At 52.6% G+C, this 19,703-nt stretch overlaps 1 long non-coding RNA gene across 1 annotated transcript; it reads left to right on the top strand.

Moving 5' to 3' along the window:
• The first annotated feature begins 9,701 nt into the window (after nucleotides 1-9,701).
• Nucleotides 9,702-15,749, top strand: LOC121233342. The gene is made up of 3 exons (XR_005932513.1): nucleotides 9,702-11,370; nucleotides 12,311-12,442; nucleotides 15,616-15,749. It is a non-coding gene; the product is annotated as an uncharacterized LOC121233342 (long non-coding RNA).
• Nucleotides 15,750-19,703: the final 3,954 nt, after the last annotated feature.

Genomic DNA, 19,703 nt, shown 5'->3' with positions numbered 1-19,703 from the left:
ACCATATGTAGGTGCCCCTGCACGCAAAGCACAGCAAAGGAGGGATGAAGCGGCAGTTTGGGAGGAATAAGTGGGATCTGATTGACAGTGGGGCATGGTGGAGGAGATAACCCCCAGGTCCAGGCAGGCTGGGGGCAGCGGTCCGACGTCTGGCCAAGCATGAACACCATGGAGCAGACGCACCAGAGGCAGCTCGAGCAGGGTGGGGAGGGGCAGGGACGCCCCGGCCAGCCTGCAGCCCTAGCAGAGCATCCTCCTGCTGCTCCCAGTCCCTCCAAGACTCTAAAGTTTGTCCTGCTGTGCCCCTCGCCCCGGTTTGGAGATGCCATGCCGTGCCATGCCCTCCTCACGAGGGGTCCCAGAGCGGGGCCAGCATCCCCACCCACGGGAGCCCCTGCAAGCCTCCGGGCTTGTGCAGCACCAGCACCACCACTAACCCCGTTTGGCAAGAAATTCCCAGCCCAGCCTCCCCAAGCAGCCTGCCCAGCACTGAGCCGCCGTGCTCCCGGCAGCTCCCCACCCAGAGCTGTCAGCTCTGTCTTCTGTGGGGATTTTTCTCTTTTTTTCTATTTTTTTTTCCCCCCTCCAGAAGTGCTGATGGACAAGTTGAGTAACCGTATCTGCTTGTTACAGGACATCTTGAGGCTGATTGCGGAGGTCAGGACTCAACTGGAAAGACCGCAGCGGGTTGCTGACTGGCATCCACGGTCCAGATAAGATAAAAACAACTGATGACAGCAGGGAAGTGAAACAGTCATCTCAGCACTTGGATTAGTGCCCGGCAAAGAGGAAGGGAAAAAAAACTGAGGAGGGCCAGTGGGGAGGGGAAGGGGGTGGAATATGTATTAGAATAGAAGCTCTGGAAAAAGCTATCAGGAGGCAGCAGATTTGGGTGTTAAATATTTATGAATTAGCGGCACTTGTCGTGTTCTTTCTGAGCCGCAAGTTTCCAGGACGGGCGCGTGTGTGGCTGCAAACCTGCCATCACCGCCGCCGCCGTGCTGTGGCAAATAGTGTTGTGGTGGGAAGAACGAAGGCATGGAGGAGCGGTGAGAGCAGGAGGCAAGGTGACCGGCGTTGGCGGGTCTGGCGGTACCGAGACTCGCAGTGGTGCAGAATAAATCCAGATGAAGAGGAGGAAGGATAAATGAGGTGCCATAAAAGCGACTATTATTATTCAGAAAATTCTGCTGAAGAGCACTGGAGTAATTAAATCATAATTGCTTATTACTCAGCTGAAGTGACATTGTAAGTGGCTGAAGGTCTGTGATGAGGAGAGGAAGGGGGGTCTCAGCTTTTCTGCCGTGCTCCAGGTTCGCCTCCATCCCGCTGCAGATGTGTGCATCCCCGCGGCAGCAGAGCAGAAACCCCAGCCCATGGTGAAGGTCAAAAGTCCCCCCCCGAGCCTGTAAAGCTCATTTTCACTGTGGCACCCAGATAGAGCATCCCATGAGTGCTGCAGCAAGCGCAGCATTACCGGCTGCTGCGGGACAGGGAGCCGGGAGCAGCTTCGCCTCCCGGGGCGAGAGGTACCCGAGCCCTGGTGGACTCGCCCAGGTTGGCCGTTTATTCCTGGAGGTGAGGACCTTTGGGTTAGGCTGACCCGCTAAACTCTGAGAGCTTTAAAGAAGCCGTTCCCCACCGTGAAACAAAGAGCCTGCAGATCCTGTAAGCACTTAATTACACAGCGATGTTTATGGAACGTTTTAAAGGGCTCATGTAATCTGGCAGCACAGAGGAGACACAGAGTCGAGGTTTGGAAGCGTGAGCCTTCCCGGCGTGCTACGCCACAGCGGGCTTTCCTTTCGCCAGCCAGGTTGGGTTGATAAACTGTATTTTCAGGTTTAGGTAACATTCCGAATTTTGGTGGAGTTTCCTCATTTTTGTTTCGAAGTCGCTCTGTGTTTCACATTCTGAAATATTCTGAAACGAGGTCATCTGGCACTTAAGTACAGCTGAGCATCTCTTATTTATTTTTTTTTTCACCCCTTTTTGCTGCTTCCCTCCCCACCTTGCCCTCTGTCATGCTGCCTGTGGGCAGGGAGAGCTGGCTGTGCCCTGCCACATGCCCGTCCCGCCGGTGGGAGCATCCAGGCTGGAGAGCGAAGGACCAAGCTGTGGCCGCATCCCACTGGCACACTGTGATGCTCTCGGCTCTGCTCACATCCCATCGCATCCCAGGTGAACTTCCCTGATGGGAAAGGAGAAGAGGAGAAGGGCCCATCGCTGTTGCTGGCTGCTTGACTTTATTCTGCTCCAGTTCCAGCCAGCAGAACAAGGTCTGTGGTTCAGCCCTGAGAACTGGGCAGCTTTGGTGGGAAAAATGCTGGAAATGATGGAAAAGAGCATCCCTTCTGGGGCGGTCTCGAGGATAACCCCATGCTCACCGCGCCACGCGCTCGCGGGAAGCATCAGCCTCCAGTGCTTCAAGGAGCAGAGAAGCTGGTTACGTTTCCACCAGGCGTATTTATTTTTATTTTTTAAATAGCTGTAAAATGAGTCACCTGGCACCGCAGCAGAACGCAGCCCACCAGCAAGGAGAGCGCCGAGGAACTGCCAGGGAATCTGCTGCCAATAAACCACTCGCGGCTTCAGACAGTCTCTTGTTTTGGGTCTCGCTGGAGCCAGCTGGGAGGCGAGCCTGTGGCCGGTGCCAGCACCGACCCCTTCGCCGGGACCCGCCGCGGCCGTGCTCACCGCTCCTGCTGCCAGCCCGTTTTGTCTAATTACACGGGGCTAATGGGGAGAGCACAAAAGCCCGCGGCTCCCCTGGCCCCTGCTCTTCAGGGAGAGCCCGGCCAGGAGACACCAGGGAACTTGTGCTCCTATAAAAAAAACCACAATTTTTTTTCTCCTTGCAGCAAAGACATCCCTAAATGAGAATCATCTGTGGGTTTCTTCCTGTCCTGGTGCGTAACCCCAAAGCTTTATCCTGTTCGCTTGCTCCCGGGAGGGTGCATTTCCCATGGGGAGCGGGGGCGAGGGGGGCAGCCGGGGCACAGCGTCACTCCGGGGGCGGCCGGGGCCATGCCCGGCTGGATGCCCCTCTGTCTGGAGCAGCCGGCTGCCCTGGCTCCTGCAGCCTTGGCAGGGGTTAAACAGCCGAAGGAGAGAGAAAAGGGCTCTGGTGCTGCAAACAATAAAAAAAGTCTTCACATTCCACTGAAGTTTCTTGAGCAACTGGCATTTGCCCATAAATGTACTTAAGCAGAAAATCACCAGAAAAGTGCTATAATCTGACAGATTTTTCACAGGCTTAAATATTCATGAATTAAAAGAATTGGCAGAATTTTCTACATTATTAGCTTTCATCATGGCTACAGGAGCAGTTGGTGCACTGGCTGCTCTTCAAAAACTATTAATCTAGTCTGTCATCACAGCAGCCATTTTTTAATTAGCTACTTTACTGAACGATCTGGTGCAGTAGTGAGACTGGAACATTTAAATGGTATTAAAGTTTTAAAGGTGCCCCTTTCCATTTTTAATCTAAGTTCTGAAACGCCACAATAGGGAAACAAATGTAGCAGTGGGTTACTTCATTTCAACGGTTAACTTATTTTATTTTGGAAAAAATCAAGTCTTGGAAAACTGAGCCGTTTCTACCAGGAGAAGAAATTGCAAGAAATAAATTGTTCTTTAAACTGAAGTTCACAACATTCCTGCCCGATGAAATCAAAACGAGATGTTTGTAGCTGAAACACTGCGTGTGTATTGTAGAGGCAGTAACAGGACATGGCACCGCATGCCTCTTGCTGGAGTTTGTTTTCAGTCCCAGGGTACTACAGCACACTCGTGTAAATCCTCCTCCTGGCCGTGCAGCACCTGCTGCTGCATCCCTGCGTGGCTCTGCGCGCCTGCTGGGAGCACCTCCTGGGCAGGCACAGCACGGGGGGCCCCGATGCCACATCGACTCTTGCCACAACGTTAATTTGAGCTTTTTTTCCTGTGCGAGGGGTTGTTAAGCATTTTGCAGTATGTAACCCAAAGCTCTGGCTGGTTTGAAGTGGCTGCTTCCTAAAAAGCAAGGGCTCTGCGGTGAGCATGTGTGGACTGCTCCCGCATCCGTGCGGGCTGCTTCTGCATCCACGCAGGCTGCTCCTGCATCCGTGCAGGCTGCTCCTGCATCCGTGCAGGCTGCCGTGGAAGAGCATCTTCGGGCCCAGCAAAGGGGAGCGTGCGCGGGCTGCGAGCTCGGTGCTGCCTTCACCAGGTGTTGGGGCTGCAGCAATGCTGTTGGCGTTAAACCTCTCTGCGACCCATGGTCCGCCCTGGCCTTGGCTGGTGGGTGAGCTGGATTTATAACTGGCCTTTTATTTTGGATTCACCAGCCCCCGAATCATTGCACGTGTCAGCTCTGGCCTGCTCCTGGGGGAAAGCAAGCTCCGGAGGGGGGGATGGATATCGAAAAGTCCAGCTGGAAACATCTCCTGCCCAGCGAGGTGTCGAAGGTCTGGGGTTCAGCAGGAGGCGTGCTCTCTGGCTTGGAGGATGGGACAAACCCCTCCGTCCCCGGCTGTCCCCAGCCCTGTGCTGGGGGAGCACACAGAGAGGTGCTCTCTGCCCCGGGGGGTGTCAGCCCTGGGCAGTGAGGGGTCAGCTCCAGACCCGGAGCATGATGATGTATGTGCTAAGTCTGAGCTTTTCTCTAAGTAAACTTTATCAACCATGTACTTGGCTCAGCCCATTTTGAACCCTGCTTTGCTCTCTGTGCCAGAGATGCTGCTCTCCTGGCTTATGATTTGCATGTGAAAACACAGAAAAATTATGTCTTTATGGTGGTTTTGAATGTGCCTTTTTTGGCATCAGTGGCTACGTCTCCGATCTCCGCTGCTCGTTATTGCCAGAGCTTTAATTTTTGCATTATAGTGCCAGTGTCCTGCTGACTGGGGAAGGGAACTGCTGTATGTTCAAGATTTTTTTTCCTATTGTCATGTAAAGCAAGAAGGGTAAAGAAATTGGTGGCTAAAAATGCCAGTGCTGCAGCTATAACCTTTCAAAAAGTTGCTCTTTGTAAGTCCTTCTACGATGAGAAGTCACTGTAAAGGAGGTTTTTCTTTCACTTGACTTGATATCGTACTTACTGTTAGAAAGGACCAAGACAGGCACTGGCAGGTTACCAAAGGCTATATATTAATATTGAGTGCTGCAAGAGAAATTCACAAACCACTGCCCGTTTTTGCTCTGTCCACAGCTCCAGCTGAAAAACTGCACGATCGCACTTAGCCTGGAAAGCACTGGGGTTTTGGAGATTTTTTTGATTATGTGGAATAGGGAAACTCAGAGTGTTGAGGTAGATTTTAATGCTTTCTGAGAAACAGTTTTTTTTTCAAGTGTGAATGTTTGCATGGATGAAGTATTTTGGTAGCGAACGTGATCCCCTGTGAAGCTCAAACTCTGCACGGAGACCCTGATTCTCAGGAAAAGGGTGAAAAAATGCCACTCTACTTCATAGCTTCAAGGGAGGAAGGATGGGGAAACATTCCCAGAAAATGTTTTATTTACAGTGAGTGACTTTTCTTGGAGTTCTCTTGGTTTGTTTTGGTTTGTGGTTTTGTTTTTTCCATCATGAATAAGTTTTCTGCCTGTTGCTGTCTTATGGGTTGGAAAAGTAGCTCCCAGCGGAATCCATGAGGGGTCTCGCAGGCAAAGCCTCATGGAGAGGGTTGAGGATCAGGATGCGGCTTCTGTGGCCGTCCTGCCAGCACGGGCAGGCTCAGCTCTGCCAGCCCACACGGAGAGGGAACAGGGTGCATCTCCTGCAACCCCAACCTCTCCAGCGTGATAGATTAACACTCGACGTGGCACATGGCACGAGCTGGAAGGATGCACCTTAAATCAAAGTTACTCCTGTAATGCACAGCCTGCTGCTGTCATTTCCATTAAATGCTAGGCAAAGGTTTAGCATGGTGAGATATGGCGTATATAACTCTGTAGCTACTTTTCCTCATGCCACTTGCCTCCGGCTGCTCCCACCTCTCGTTACCCCACAGCCGCAGTTGCTTCTGCTCTGGGGCTGCACAGCCCAAAACGCCGCAGTGCCCTCCCGGGAGGTGCCGAGCAGCCCTCGCTCCGGGATGCCCGTCCAACCGGCGAGTCGGCGGGTTTAAAATTGCTGGGCTAGAAAACAAAGGGAACAACCTGCTCCTCTTCCCCTGCAGCACTGCTCTTCATGTGCTGCGTGGATTTGAAACGTAACGTTAAGGCCGGTGCATTAATGAGCAGACTCTCTTGTTAGTGCGATTGCAGCCATGGCTTGTGTCGCCTGCTCTTGCCTTTTGGGGACCAGCATTGGGGCTTCACAGATTTGGTGTTTCACAGCAAAGAAATGCAGGTGTGCGGGCTGGGGGCTGGGTATGTTGGGACGGACATCAGGACATACATCGGGACGTCCAAATTTATATCCCAGGCTCTGGCTGTGATTTATTGCACAGTCCTGGGCAGTTGCAGAAACTTCCTCACTCCTCTGCAGCCCCATGAGAATCCAGCCTGCTCATCCTGCAAAACACTGGGAGCAAGGAGGGAGGTGGGGAAGGGCAGGAATCGCTGTGGCAAAGCTAGTCACTCTTACTGTGGTTAATAATTATGACTTTTTTTTTTTTTTAACTCTGTTTCATCGTTTTTAATATGTAGTCACTTAAATGAGGCACACACCCTTCTTGGCAATTATTTGTAATTGTTCCCTGTGAGTTCTTGAACAAAACACTCTTTATTAGTACTCAAAGCTTCCAAAAGCATTGCAGATCCGATAGAGATATTTTATTCAGCAGGCTGCACCACATGCTAGCCCATTAATTAAATTTCCTAGATAGGATAATTTATTAGAAGAATTTACTCAATATGTTCTTTAAAATATAGGGTTGGCCCATGCTTTCTGTTGTGTAATACACGGCTCTGCTATTTGCTATTTACTTTTGGGGATAAAAACGAGCCTTTACATTTAAATTCAAATGAACATCTGAACAAAATGACTGGGTTTGTGGCAGATTACCCCACTGAAATCTTATCATCCTGCTGTGGGGTTTTGCACAGTTTGAAGTAGCTGGGAAGGAGGAAAATGCTGCTGAAGTATGTGAAAGCGATGGGGAATGGCGGGAGCGTTGGCCGGGGCTGGGCTGGGATTTAGAGGAAAAGCTTCTGCCCGGAATGGAGATGGGAGGGCAGCTCTGCAGCCGGGCTTTGATTTTACACAGCGCGCAGTTTCTGTGCTCCAGAGCCCCTCGGTATGCAGTCCTGGATGATACCGTAGGGCCTAAAAGAAACTTGCACATCTATTAAAAAAAGAAAAAAAAAAAAAGGGCTTTATTTTTTTTGTGTTTGAACAATGAAGCCATATGTGTTTCTTCTCATTAAACCCAGGTTTTTTTTTTAAGGAACTCCACTGCAGAAACAAGCATGGAAGCTGACATAATTAAAGGCTTCTTTTTCCCCAGCCGTGGTCCTCTGGTCTTTGAAGAGCTCGGGGATCCCTGAGGAATGCTCTGAACTCTGCAATATTTTGATAGCTGCAATAACATAATCAAAAGATGCTTTCATGAAGAGAGCACCTTGTGTGAATTGAGGCCGCCCCCTCTCCCCCTGCCGATCGCCAATTTAATGGGGTCCAGAGCTCGAGCGCAGATGGGTAGTTTTATTTTCTGCCTGTGCTTCTCCAGGGAGGCTGCCTCGCGCGATGCTGAAGTGCTTTCTGGAAAGAGCCAGAGCGTTTTCCTGTGCTCTGTGGCCCCTCGCCCTGCGATGCTCAGCTGCCGACCCTGGCTGGGGATGGTGGGGAGAGTGGGGGCTGTGGGGTGGGCGGCTGCAGCCCACCCTCGCCAGCTTGGACTTTGCTGCCCTTCAAATTATTGCACACAGCAATTCTCTTCTGCTTGAGAGTCCGCCAGGTTGTTATTCATCCTGAAATCCTCATTAAAACACTTTAATTTCTCCCTTTCGCTAGCTAACCGGCTCATCTGTTTGCATGAATCCTTCTCTCTGTGCCCAAGCCATTGAAATCCCGATTTTTTTTCCATGTTGTTTCTGCAAGCTGCAGCCCCATGCGTGTCCGCTCCACCTGAGTTTTGGCAGCAAGGGCTGTTTGGAACGAGGAAATTGGGGCATTTCTTTAATCATTAAGCTGGAATTATTAAGCTTTAATCAGGCCAAATTAGGGTTTCAAATCCCGCCGCCTCACATCAGTCTCTAATTGTATGAACTCAGTCACTCCTGAAGCAAAGCTGTCCTGGGGCTCTGTCCTCCCCGGGTGGAGAGCAGCGGGCACGGTGCCACCGGCGTCCCCCGCGCCAGGACCCCGCAGCTCTGGCGGCAGCGATGCTTTCGAGCCTTCTCGCTGCTCCGAGCTTGTCCCTGCCGCAGGTGGGGCATCCCTGCGACCGGGCGCGTCCCGGGGCTGGTCCGTGGGGACCCTGCCCGGCCCCACGCCCCCAGAGCATCGTGGCAGTACCAGGGTCACTGGTGGGATGGCTGGCCCTGTAGCTACATCCCGACAACCCCGTTACCTTTCCTCCGACCCTGAGGGGGTCGAGACGTTGGGTTTGTCCCCGTAGAAGCTGAGCCCGCTCTTTCCCTTCCCTCTGCCTCACCTCTGCTCATCACCAGTCTTCCTTGGGTGCTTCTGCGGCAGCCTTGGCACGAGGGGGAGCGGGGAACGGTGATGCATGGTGGCATCTGTGCCAGTCGTCTCCGCTCCGACTAGTTCATCACCTCTTGTCTCCCATAAAAGCAGCTATTCACAATATAATGTGAATGAATTCTCATTAAAGCCTGCTAAATTACTCCGAGACAAAGCAAGGCGCCAGCACACGGGCTGCTTTGCCAATTCTTCACGGCGTGTTTAATTTACCGCAGAGTCCTTGCCTTCCAGATCTAGGAGGGTGCTGCTCAGCCCCTGGCTGGCACAGCTGGGGGGGACGGCAGCACCCTCCTGCCCGCAGCACCCCGGAGCTGCCCCCCCGGCCGCTGCCCCGCCAGGGCTCACCTGGGGACGGAGCTGCCTGTGTTAGCTGGGAGTGGGAACCCCAAAACCTCCCCTGCCTTGGGGAGAAAGCAGCCAGGGAAGTCACAGCACTGTCTGCCTCCTCCCCTTGCCCCACGCTTCGCTTTTGCTCGCATATTGCTGTGGGCAGGACCATGACCATGACCATGACCCGGTGAGACCCGCGTGAGTCACGGCACCGGTGACTTGCTGCCCCGAAGGGCACATTCTGCGTTGTGCCGCACCAACTAGTGTTACACCATCCGGGCTAAAAGCGAGCAGCGTAATTCTGTTGCAGTAAAAGAGCAGAATTCACATTGCTGATATAATTTCACAGAATTTACCCTTTTTTTTTTTATGCGTGTATTTCCCCACGCTTTCTGAATTTCCCGTAGCTCAGCTGACTGTGCTGACTTTCCTCCCACTCACACGTTCATACCAAGACAACGCAAGTGAGAGGAGGACAGGTTGGTTTTGCCCTGATAATGGTTCCCCAGTGCAGCTTATACCACTTGGGGAACAAAATATGGGGTTTTCGTAGTTCATAAATACTTCCCCCAAACCATCTGAATCTCAATTTATCTCAAATCTGGCTTTTCTCTACAGCCGGTCCCCCAGAGGTGACGCTTTGGAGACAACTCCTGTAGCTCGGTCACGAACCCGCAACGGCCAACGGCTTTCTGATGGCGGTGGAGGTGGTGAATCTTCTTGTACGGAGCAAACCCCAGGAAGGGGCTGGGGCCGGCGTGGTGGGAGCCTGGCTGGGGCAGGGGATGGGTGTCAGCAGCTTTCGCTGATCGCTGCTGTTTCGGTGTGTGCTTGAAATGTCTCATGCAGCCGTGGCTCCGGTGAGTGGCCTGTGGAAGGGAAACCTGTCTGATGATGTAAAGTGAGATTTTTGGGGTGCATCCAGGCTTTTCAGGGAAAGGACTGATGTAGTCAGCACGAACAAGCGCGTTTCGGTCGGTGCTGGCCTTGGAAAAGCCAGAGCCATTGACGCATCCGACAGCTGAAGGTTTTGCTGTGTCTTGTACTTTAAGCCATGACTTTGTGTGATGGTTTTCCCCCTGGTGAGGTTTGGGACTGGTACCCAAAGTGAATGCACTGCCAGCAGCGTTGCATCCCCCAGTCTAAATCCTCATATCGTGAAGCTGCGTGGCCAAATGTACCCGAATTGAGTCTGCCCAGCACAGGGGACGATGGCAACCGCCTTCGCTCCCATCCCGACTCACCCACCCAGCTATTATGGATTCTCACAGATCACTTGGCATCGGGCCATGGCACGGTATTGCCGGGTTTGCATTATAACCTCTTATTACAAAACCCTCAACGTTTCTCCGGATTGTTTCGCCTGTTATCATTTTTCCCACAATGCGCTTGCATGATCCTCTCTCAGACTTAACCACATGGCAACCACATCACATAATGCAACTTCTGTTCTGAGATTATTCATATTTTTTTTCCCCTATTGTTGCTTTGCCAAGTTTGTCTTCTAATTCTGAGAAGCTGAATTTAAAAGAGCAGTGTCTCCGGTGCAAGGACATGCTTAGGAGGCAGCGTGAGCAAATCAACTCGACAAGTGTGTTCACAGGAGTCAAACGGGGGGGAGCTGTGAAAAAGCAAAACAAAAGCCCCTCCAAATGTCTATTTTTATTTTATTTCGTTTTCTGGAATGTCTCATCACATGAAATAACAATGCATCCCGGCAAAGAGACTGCAGACAGGCTCCAGTGAGAGGGCAGCTGAGGAAAAGATTGCTTTATAAGTAGGTTTTTATACGCAATCTATCACAAATGCCAGTTCCCAGCAGAATGGGATAAACAACAAAAAAAGGGCTGTGCTATCTGGGATGTGTGTTTGCAGTCGTGCTGCTGGAAGGGAGCAGAGCCTGCGGCCGCGGGCACGCTGCCTGTGTCCCTTGCCGACATGGAGGACGGTGTGCCGCAGAGGGGCTGGGGCGCGGGCACCGCTCAGGTACCGCTCCGGCTCCAGGTCCTGCTTCCCAGGGAGGATGCGAATGGCTTGGGGCTGGTCCAGGGGGGAAGGAGAGAGAGGGGGGCCTGGGCAACACGACCGATGAGGGATAACGGAAAGAAATGAGGTTGTTTAGTCTGGAAAAGGGAAGGCGGCAGGAGGGGGGAAGCGTTCTCAGGCTCTTCAGCTGCACAGGGGCTGCGGTACAGCGGAAGGGGCTGACGCGGTTCCCGTGCCCTGGGACGTCAGGAACTGCCGCGGCCAAGCCCTGGCCTTGGCGCTGCAAAACCACCACCGTCGAAGCCCCGTCGGTCTGACGAGCACTGGGACGATGGGGAAGTGCACCAAACCCCTGGCGTTTCTGCCCAGTTTCCCATCTGTGGCAGCCACCAAGGCACTGCCCACTTCTTGACTTCGTTTCTGATGTAAGTACTCACAAAGGGCAAAAAATAGTGAGGATTTCTGCCCTGCCTCCACTGTAGTTCAATATTTTACCTAAAATTAGCACTTTCTTATTAATTTCCCCGGGAGCAGCCAGCTGATGCGCTGGCGTTACGCACGAGTGCCTTTGACGGGCAGGCGTGCGGGATGCAGCCGGGGGCCCTTCAGTGCGGGGGACGGCAGCAACCGGCAGCCCCAGGGCGGAGGGGTGGAGGAGATGGCCAGTGTTTTCTGGGAAGGATGTTTCAATCTAAGGTTTTGCTTAGATTTGATTTATAGTAATTGTAAGCATGCATTAGCTGTTGTTAAACGTCCTGGCCTAGGCATCCTCCATGGAGCTGCCACCATTGGAGATACTGGCAGCTGCACCAGGCGTGCACCGGCCACGGAGATGGCGGGGGACTGTTGTTCCCGAAACACCTTCAGACTCAAAGACCCTTTTTGTTCCTGTTGCTTTTACTTTACAGCTGCTGGAAGCTGGCTTTGTTTAGGACCAAGAATTTTCACTTTGCATCATTTTCCTTACAAAACCACCCTACCTTCATTCTTCCTTCATTTCTGCATCTTCTAATTCTTGAGTCATCAGCCGTACTGGCCAGTTTAGCATAAGAAATGAAATCAATTCTCATGCTCAGGCTCCAAATGTAAATTCATTTATTAATAATTTAAATAGATTTATTTATGCAGTTTGATATTTTTCAGGTTCAGGGAAGCAATTCATTTTTCTCGCGTTGATGATCAACAGACACCGTCATTAAGCTCTCCCCCCCTCCCATCCTTTTCTTCCATCTTAGCCTGCTAAACAGATAAAAGATCAGAGCCCGCTGGTCTCAGTGGGCTCCCAGGGAAGCTTTCCATGAGCTAATGTAAGTAAATAATTAATTTGACTTTATCTTCTCTCTACTTCGGACATTTCTTCCCCAGAAAAAGGATGGATTTTCCTTCCAAATGTTTCCAGTCACTGCCATATGAAGAGCTTCTGCCAGATGCGTCGAGCCTCCAAGGAGAGCGGCAGCTTCTACAAAACACCACGGCGAGGCTGGGGGAGATCATATGGTAAATGTTGATGTGTTAATGGCAGCCACAACATTGTACTCCTATCCAGATCAGGATAAACGGCAAAGCGGGCTCCATGGGATGTGGTGGAATATTTTAAGCAAGAGTCACGTGTATTTACTTAGAATTAGATGTCCCTGAAATGAAACCCTCCATCTGAAAACCCACAAGCCCAAGCCCACCTCATGACAGCTTTTTGCACCTGGTTTTCATCTGTATAATGGGTCTGCCCAGCCCTTGGGGTAGGGATACCACAAAACCCTAGGAATGTTTGAAATTTAGATCTGTTTCCTTGTGGTTTGGACCCCTCTGAGATGAATTGAACTTTCTATCAGTCTGGATTTGCTTTTCTTCTTCTGTGAGATGAAGTCCCTCTGCCGAACCCTTCAGACTTGTGTGAGTCTTGCCTGGCTGTATGCTGTGTTACAAATCTGAAATGTTATTTCAAAGACTCGCCATTTTTTGCCCCAAACTGTCGAGCAAACCTGATCGCATCACCATGTGGCCTCAGAGTCAGGAGAAACTCTTGGTTTTGCTCGCTGAAGCGCAGGGGATGTGCACAGTGCTGGAGGTTTCCCTTTCATCCCAGACTTGTCAGAGACACAGAAGATGCGAGCTCTGCCGTACCGTGACACCGGCAAAGTGCCGGCTCGGCCGCATGGCCAGCTTCCCTGCCATCCCCCTTCTGCTCGCTTTTGCAAAGCTTTAGCATTTCTCTTTTATCTCACTCTTGCGAGCTTCAAAGACGCCGTGAAGCCAAGTTCTACCTTCCTGCAGATGGGGATTAACCAGCTCATGCTTCCCATGCTCGTCCTGCAGAACTGGAATTGATTTACTTTGGTTTCAGCAGCAACTACACAGCAGTTCCTGGATGGATGCAAAACCAGGCTTCTCAGAGGCTTTTTAGCATCCTGGCTCGAAGGCCGACGCCACCATCTTCAGCTTTTGATTGCACAAGTTTATGCAAATCAAAGCCCTCTTCCCCGTTTGCCTGCACTGCCTGTTCTTGCAGGCAGGAAGTGGCATGAAGTTTGCAGGAGCCGTTCTGTCGGAAAACTCCTGAAAATCTCCCCGCGTCGGCCCCGGTGTGCTCCGGCGTGGGTGTGCGACCAAAGCTCCTCAAAGGAGCTGTGCTCCAGTGCTGGCGGTGGGAGCCGGGATCAGGGTCGGTTGCTGGAAGGAGATGAAGGTTATCTGCCTTACGCAAGTGGTCCCACCAGCCTCTTGCTCCGTGAGCTGGCTCCCTCCTGGAGGAGGTCGGTCCTGTCTGGGACGGGGACGAGGAGCTCCCCAGCATCCGTCGCAGGGAGCTGGGAGTGAGGCCAGCGTAGAGGGCAGGGGTGCTCAGAGGGGATGCTGCAGACGCACGCAATGGCACGGTGACAGTTGTCCTGCTGCAGATAAGCAAGAGAAAGCCACAGCTTCACGAGATGACAACACTCGTGTTTCTTGGATCACAAGCCTGATCTGTCAATTAGCAGGCGGAGCATCGACTCCAAACACCATCCCCAGAATAGCAGCAGCGAAGTGTTGAAGCATCTATTAAATTTATTTTAAACCACGCATAGTGAGACACGTGGCTGTTCGTGTTATTGCAGCATTGCAGGATGCTTCGCCTGGCTTTCCCCTGGATTATTTTTGGCCCTGTGTACAGTTTTGAATGGAGTGCCCAGCGGTATGGGTCAGGCCAAAAGTGTGTTTAACCACAGCACTTCCTCTGATAGCAAGAATGGGTGTAAGATACGGGGTACGGCTCCTGGGACATGTCCCGGCTTCTTGTCTCCAAGCTGTCCTCCACTGGATCGCTGACTGGGGATAGCCTCCGATGGGCACACACCCTGGGAGATAGGATGGAGCTGACGGGGGAGCTTTGTGGGCTTCTCGCGTGGTGCAACACCCAGCTTTCCCCTGGACAGGGATTTCATTCACTTTTTCCAGAGGATGCGAAAGCACGGGGTGGGTTTTTTGCTAAAGCACCATTTGCTGGGGAGCATCGCCAGGAGCTTTGCAAGCCAGGAAAGCCAGTTCACCAGGAGCTGAAGCCTCACTCCCTTCCTGGTGTTTCAAAGGCTTAGAAGAAGGTTTGCAGGGTTTCTGTGTCACTGGAAAAGTGGGAGCCTGTGCTGGTGCTGCAGTGGGTGCTCAGGGGGTTGTCCTCAGCTGAAGGAGCTGACAGGTGTCGCATCCCGGCCGCTGTCGTGCAGTGTGGGCGGAAGGTCCCTCCGGTACATCCCGGTCACTGTCGCCCCTGTTGCTCGTCAGCAAACCTCCCTGAGCATCTCTACGGGACCAGTTTGTTCTTTACATAATTTCAATTATGTTTGATAATTAATTGCCCAACTGCAGGATCTCAAACAATGGACTGAATTGATTGAAAGCATGGTAATTCGTGGGGGGGAGATGCTTTTAAATGTGATTTTGCAGCAGATAATGCTCCTTGTAAAGGATTACATGTGATACTTGGGATGTAAAACACTGTGGTTACGCAGATAGCTTTCCCAGCCAGGCTCTGGGCTGTGTCTCAGACACCTCCGTGTTTACCTGCTGCATTTGCCTCTTGCTTGGATTCTTTCCTGGGGCGCAGAGCACTGGGGGGAGCGCGGTCGGCATGGGGGCAGAGGCGTGGGGCCGGCCGGGGCTTTGCTCAGGGAAGCAGAGATGAGAAGCCATGTACAAGAGGGGATGGGGCAGTGCCCCAGCCAGGGACTCTGTGGGTTGGTTTGCACTTTTTTCAAGGAAAAATTATTTTTTTGATTGTTCTTAAGGCAGATGATTCTCATGGGAGGCTGATTTTCGCAGTATATTTCTCTGGTTTTTCCATTTTTGTGGAAAAGGATGGACACTTGTGCTGGTCTGAGCCATCCCGAGCTCACACTGGAGTATTTTCTTGTGAGAAAATAAAATTTGTTTTTAAAAGGATGTGAATAGTTTCTGGAGATGCACCAGCAAAGGCTGATAAAGTTTTCAGTACTATTTCTTATTTTAAAAACTGCATTTGGAGGAAAAGCAAAGCAGGCTGTGGGTCCCTGCAGGAGAGGGTGAGAAGAGCCTGCAGAGCCACCGGCAGCAGGGCTGGGGGGTGCCCGGGACCCCCCGAGCTGCCTGGGCTCCCCCTCTCCACACAGTATGTTAGAAAGCGCCTTTCCTAATTTATTGGTTTTTCTTCCTCGCAGGTGGAGAACTGGAGGGCAGAGCTGTGCAGCCTGCCCGCGAGCCCGGCTTCCCAGGAAAGCGGTGGAAGGACATTGATTTATGATCAAAAGGGAAAAAGCAAAGCAGAATAAAAAGAATACTTAAGACTTAAAAACAGGGAAATCTCGTTTCTTCCTGTGTAGGTGTTACCTGAGAATCTTTCATGTTAAACTTAAATGGAATTAAGAATGAGGGGAAAATCACCCTGGGACTCGCGTGATCCTTGTAGCCCTCTATTAAAATTAATCCAGGCATTGATCTGTACAATTTATTAATAGCCTGGCGCGGGGAGAGGAGCCGCCGTGATAAACAGCCGCAGCCCTCGCTCGAGCATCCCGGCTGCAGCAGGTTCCTCGTGTTGTTGTCACCTCGACGCCCGGTGATTTTATAATTGGTCTGAGTCGTTACCGTCCAAACCCCGCAGAACCAATTAGCCATTGTCCTCCCTGACCTGGGCTTTCTGTGGCGGGAGTGGAACTAAAGACTTAAAACGAAAAACCAAGAGCAAAGACCTAAATCTTTTTGGCTGCCTGATTAATAATCCTGTCAGGCCTATCACAGGCACTAAACAGTAATGCTGGTTGCAGCTGAATTTTTTATACTTTCTATTAATCTTTAATGATAGCTTGGTCACCTAGTCTCTTTTATCTTGTCAGATAAATGTATGGTTAACAGGATAATGAGATTTCTAAGGCTCTGTTCTAGCTTACAGCCATGCAGTGCATGGGGTGACCCCTGCCCCTGCCGGGGAGCGGAGCGGAGGTGATGGTAATTGCTGGATGTGCTGTGAATGTATTGGAAGCTGATGGATGGTTTAAACTTTGATTTGAGGTCAGGAGGTCCCTTGGCTCTGGAAGGCAACTGTGGTTTTATTACTTGCAGGATCTGATGGGGATGTAATTAGATTTAGCTATTGCTTTATTAATAAGTAATTGTTCCTACTATTGCTTTGGGTTAGCAAATATATTCCGCTGATAATTTAGGGCGTTGATACGGCTTTATTTATTAATAAATGGGAATGTATATTTTTGCCTGCAGCAAAGACTAGCACAGAACTCTGTCTGGCCACTTCTCCCGGAGTGAAGGATTTGTTCTTTATTAATTCAATAATTAACCTAATTCTGGGAACTCGGCTCTGCCACAGAAAGTGCACGTGTGCCGGCTGCGACGCCAGCCATTGTGTGGCCGTGCGTTTCACGCAGCGCGTGGGGCGCGGGCAGGATAGCGCCCAGGGACGGGGGCCTCGAGGGAGGCTGAGATCCCCGTGGGTGCTCGGCGCTGCGCCCGAGCTCTCCCCCGGCTCGAGACCCCCCTCCCCGCCGCCTGGCCACCAGCCCCTGGGCCACCCCAGCCCCTCGGGGCACGCGCGGGGCTGCCGGGAGAGACCCCGGGGCCGAGGGCAGGTGGATTTGCCGGGGAGGGCCAATGCAAGCATCGTTGCGAGCATCCGAGTTTGCTCGTGGAGTCGGCTCTGGGCCATCGGAGCCCTCCGGACCCCTCGCTTCCCCCACCCGGGTGCGGAGCGTGCTCTCCCCCGCCACCTAACCCCTCCCTGTCACCCCTGAGGTGCCACCGCAGGGAGGGACCCCTGAGTCCCCGCCACCTCCCCGGGCACCCGCAGTGTCAACCAGCGGCTGCTCAGAGCCCCTGGGTTTGCAGCCCGCCCCAGGAGATGCATTGGGCTGGTTCCTGCCGGGTGCCTTTTCCTTCCCCTTTTACATATTCTTTTATTTTCCCAAAAGCGCCGGGATAGCGAGGTGTTTGTGGTGGTACCAGCAAGGTGCTGAGCACCTCACCCAGCCCGATTTCCAAAGGGCCGCGGGTATTCAGTGGGAGCATGCTGGAGCTGAGCGCTCCCTGCACGCAGCCGGAGCAGGGCACCCATATTTTGGTAGCAGGATGGCTTTTTGTTGCTTTGCCGCTCAAAGGAAGCTCCTTGCATTAATTATGTTACCATGTAGAAAGCTCTGGCCTGTCATATACTTCTTTTTTTTTTTTTTTTTAGCTCTGTTTTTCATAAAGTGGTCCTAAAATGACACGGAAAGCAGCTGCTTAAGCAATTGTGCCAATTAATGGGTCTCTGAAATTAAAACGCCTACACAGTCTAGATGAGATTTCTCCAGGAGGGAATTCAGCAATTGTCTTCATGATAATCAGGCTTGACTTGTCTTAGCACACATTAATAAAAAAGCAAATGCATTCAAAGAGATGCCCTTTAGTGGAGAATATCCACAATATAGTAATGAGTCTCCAAAAAAAAAAAGCCGGGGGGGTGGGGGAGAGAGGAGGGATGCTGAGCTGGCTCCAGCCTTTCCTTGGGGGAGGGAGACTTGTAATTCATGTCATGGACTCGCTGGATTCTCTTGCTGCAGCTGGTGAATGTAAATCTCCACTTGCTGCCAAAGCAGAGCAGTGGCATCGGCTAAATGGAAGGGTCAACGCAGGCTTTGAACCGAAGCCGGGCGCGCCAGGGGCTGCGGAGACTCCCCGGCCCACGAGGGACAGGGATGGGGGCTCGGCTGGGGGCTGCGGGGAGCAGCACAGGTGCCAAATTCATTATTTCCCCCCTCCCTGTAATGAAGTCATCCAGCACTCGCTCCTGCCCTCGCCCCACCATAAGGGACAGTGAGGGGTCAGGGCAGGCACATCCCATGGGAGCTGCTGCTTGCATCCCGCAGCAGATTGCCCTGGCATCCCGGCTGGGTGGGACAGAGGGACAGGAGGACAGAGGGACGGGGTGCGGCAGCGGCAGCGCTGCCGGCCATGCAGCGGGGCTGGGTGGGCTCCTCTGCCCCGTGCAGGGTGGGCACCGCGTCCCTTCTGCGGCCACCCCGGGCAGCCGGGGCTGTTTCCAGTGGGATTTGCGGGACAGGTGGCACCTGAGCTTGTTTGCGGCGATGGAAGGAGAGTGCCCGGCATCAGGAGCAAGAGGTGCTGCGTGGTGCTGGCCGCGCTGCCGCAGCGGCTGGCGCCGGTCTGGCTGGTGGCGGGCTTGCCATGCACCGTGGGCAGCGTTGCAGGCGACGGGGACGGGCAGACTGGACCACGGGGTGCGCGGCACGTGCCGGGCAGCAGATCGCGCTGCGGCAAGCTGCCCTGCCGCCACCTCGTCCTCCCCTCCAGCCCTTTGGCTCCAGCTCTTCGTTCCCGGCTCGGCAAGGTCAAGGCTGCTGTCAGCATCCCAGGCACAGCCCGGCAGCCACCGGCTTGAAGTCCAGCCGCCTGCGCTGGTGTCTTCTGCAACAGGGCCCCGCGGCGGGGTTTGTAGTTCAAGTGTAGATTTGCAGCTGACTGACAAGGGGTTTTGCTTCATCTGTAGAAGCTGAACATCACAGCCACCATCTGTGCGCCCCAGGGTTTTCTGGCATGTCCCTTGCCAGCTTGCCCCCGAAGGAGCTCACGGCTCAGCCCCAGAAACCTCACGGCAGGGCAGGGCGTGATGGAGAATAGGTGTCTGTGGAGCAAGAGCTCTCCACTCTGTTGGGCTCCTCTTGACTTTGTTTTTGGCTGAAGACAGGAGAAAAAAGAAGCGTGTACTTCAGCCAGGTTTGCTTGTGCTCTGAATAGAAGAGCAGGACAGCCATGAGGAACTCACAGGACTCTGGAGCTCTTTGGCATCTGTTCCTGCAGAGCATGATGGTGATGCTTGCTGTGTTTTAGGAGGACGTCAGCGATGGCGGTAGGCAGGGGCAGGTGTGCGGTACTGGCTGACATGGAGCATGGCTTGCACCCACAGGCTTGTTCAGGAGCCGCACAGGCGACCAAAAGCCCTTGGGAGCTGTTGGCCTGACAGCACGATTCCTACATGTGGTGGATGGCCGGCTTGCCTGGAGCCTGGAAGAGTCGGGTCCCTCCTTGGCTCTGCTCAGCTGCATTCCCTTCAGATGCTAAAAGCGCCCCCAAAAGAGGAAGGGTCCCATTGCTGTGCCCTGCGCACTCGTACCGGGGGCTGAATTCATGGTGGGTGGTTTTGCTGTTACTAATAATGTCAGGTGTGACAAGGGAAACGTTGCGAGTAGCGCGAGATGTTCATTTTCCAATTTAACAGCAATAATAAACTCTGTTATTG

The sequence above is a fragment of the Aquila chrysaetos genome, chromosome 5 (assembly GCF_900496995.4).
Source record: "Aquila chrysaetos chrysaetos chromosome 5, bAquChr1.4, whole genome shotgun sequence".
Taxonomy (NCBI): Eukaryota; Metazoa; Chordata; class Aves; order Accipitriformes; family Accipitridae; genus Aquila; species Aquila chrysaetos.
The sequence above is the reverse complement of the archived record's forward strand: the minus strand, read 5'-3'. Positions and strand labels throughout refer to the sequence as shown.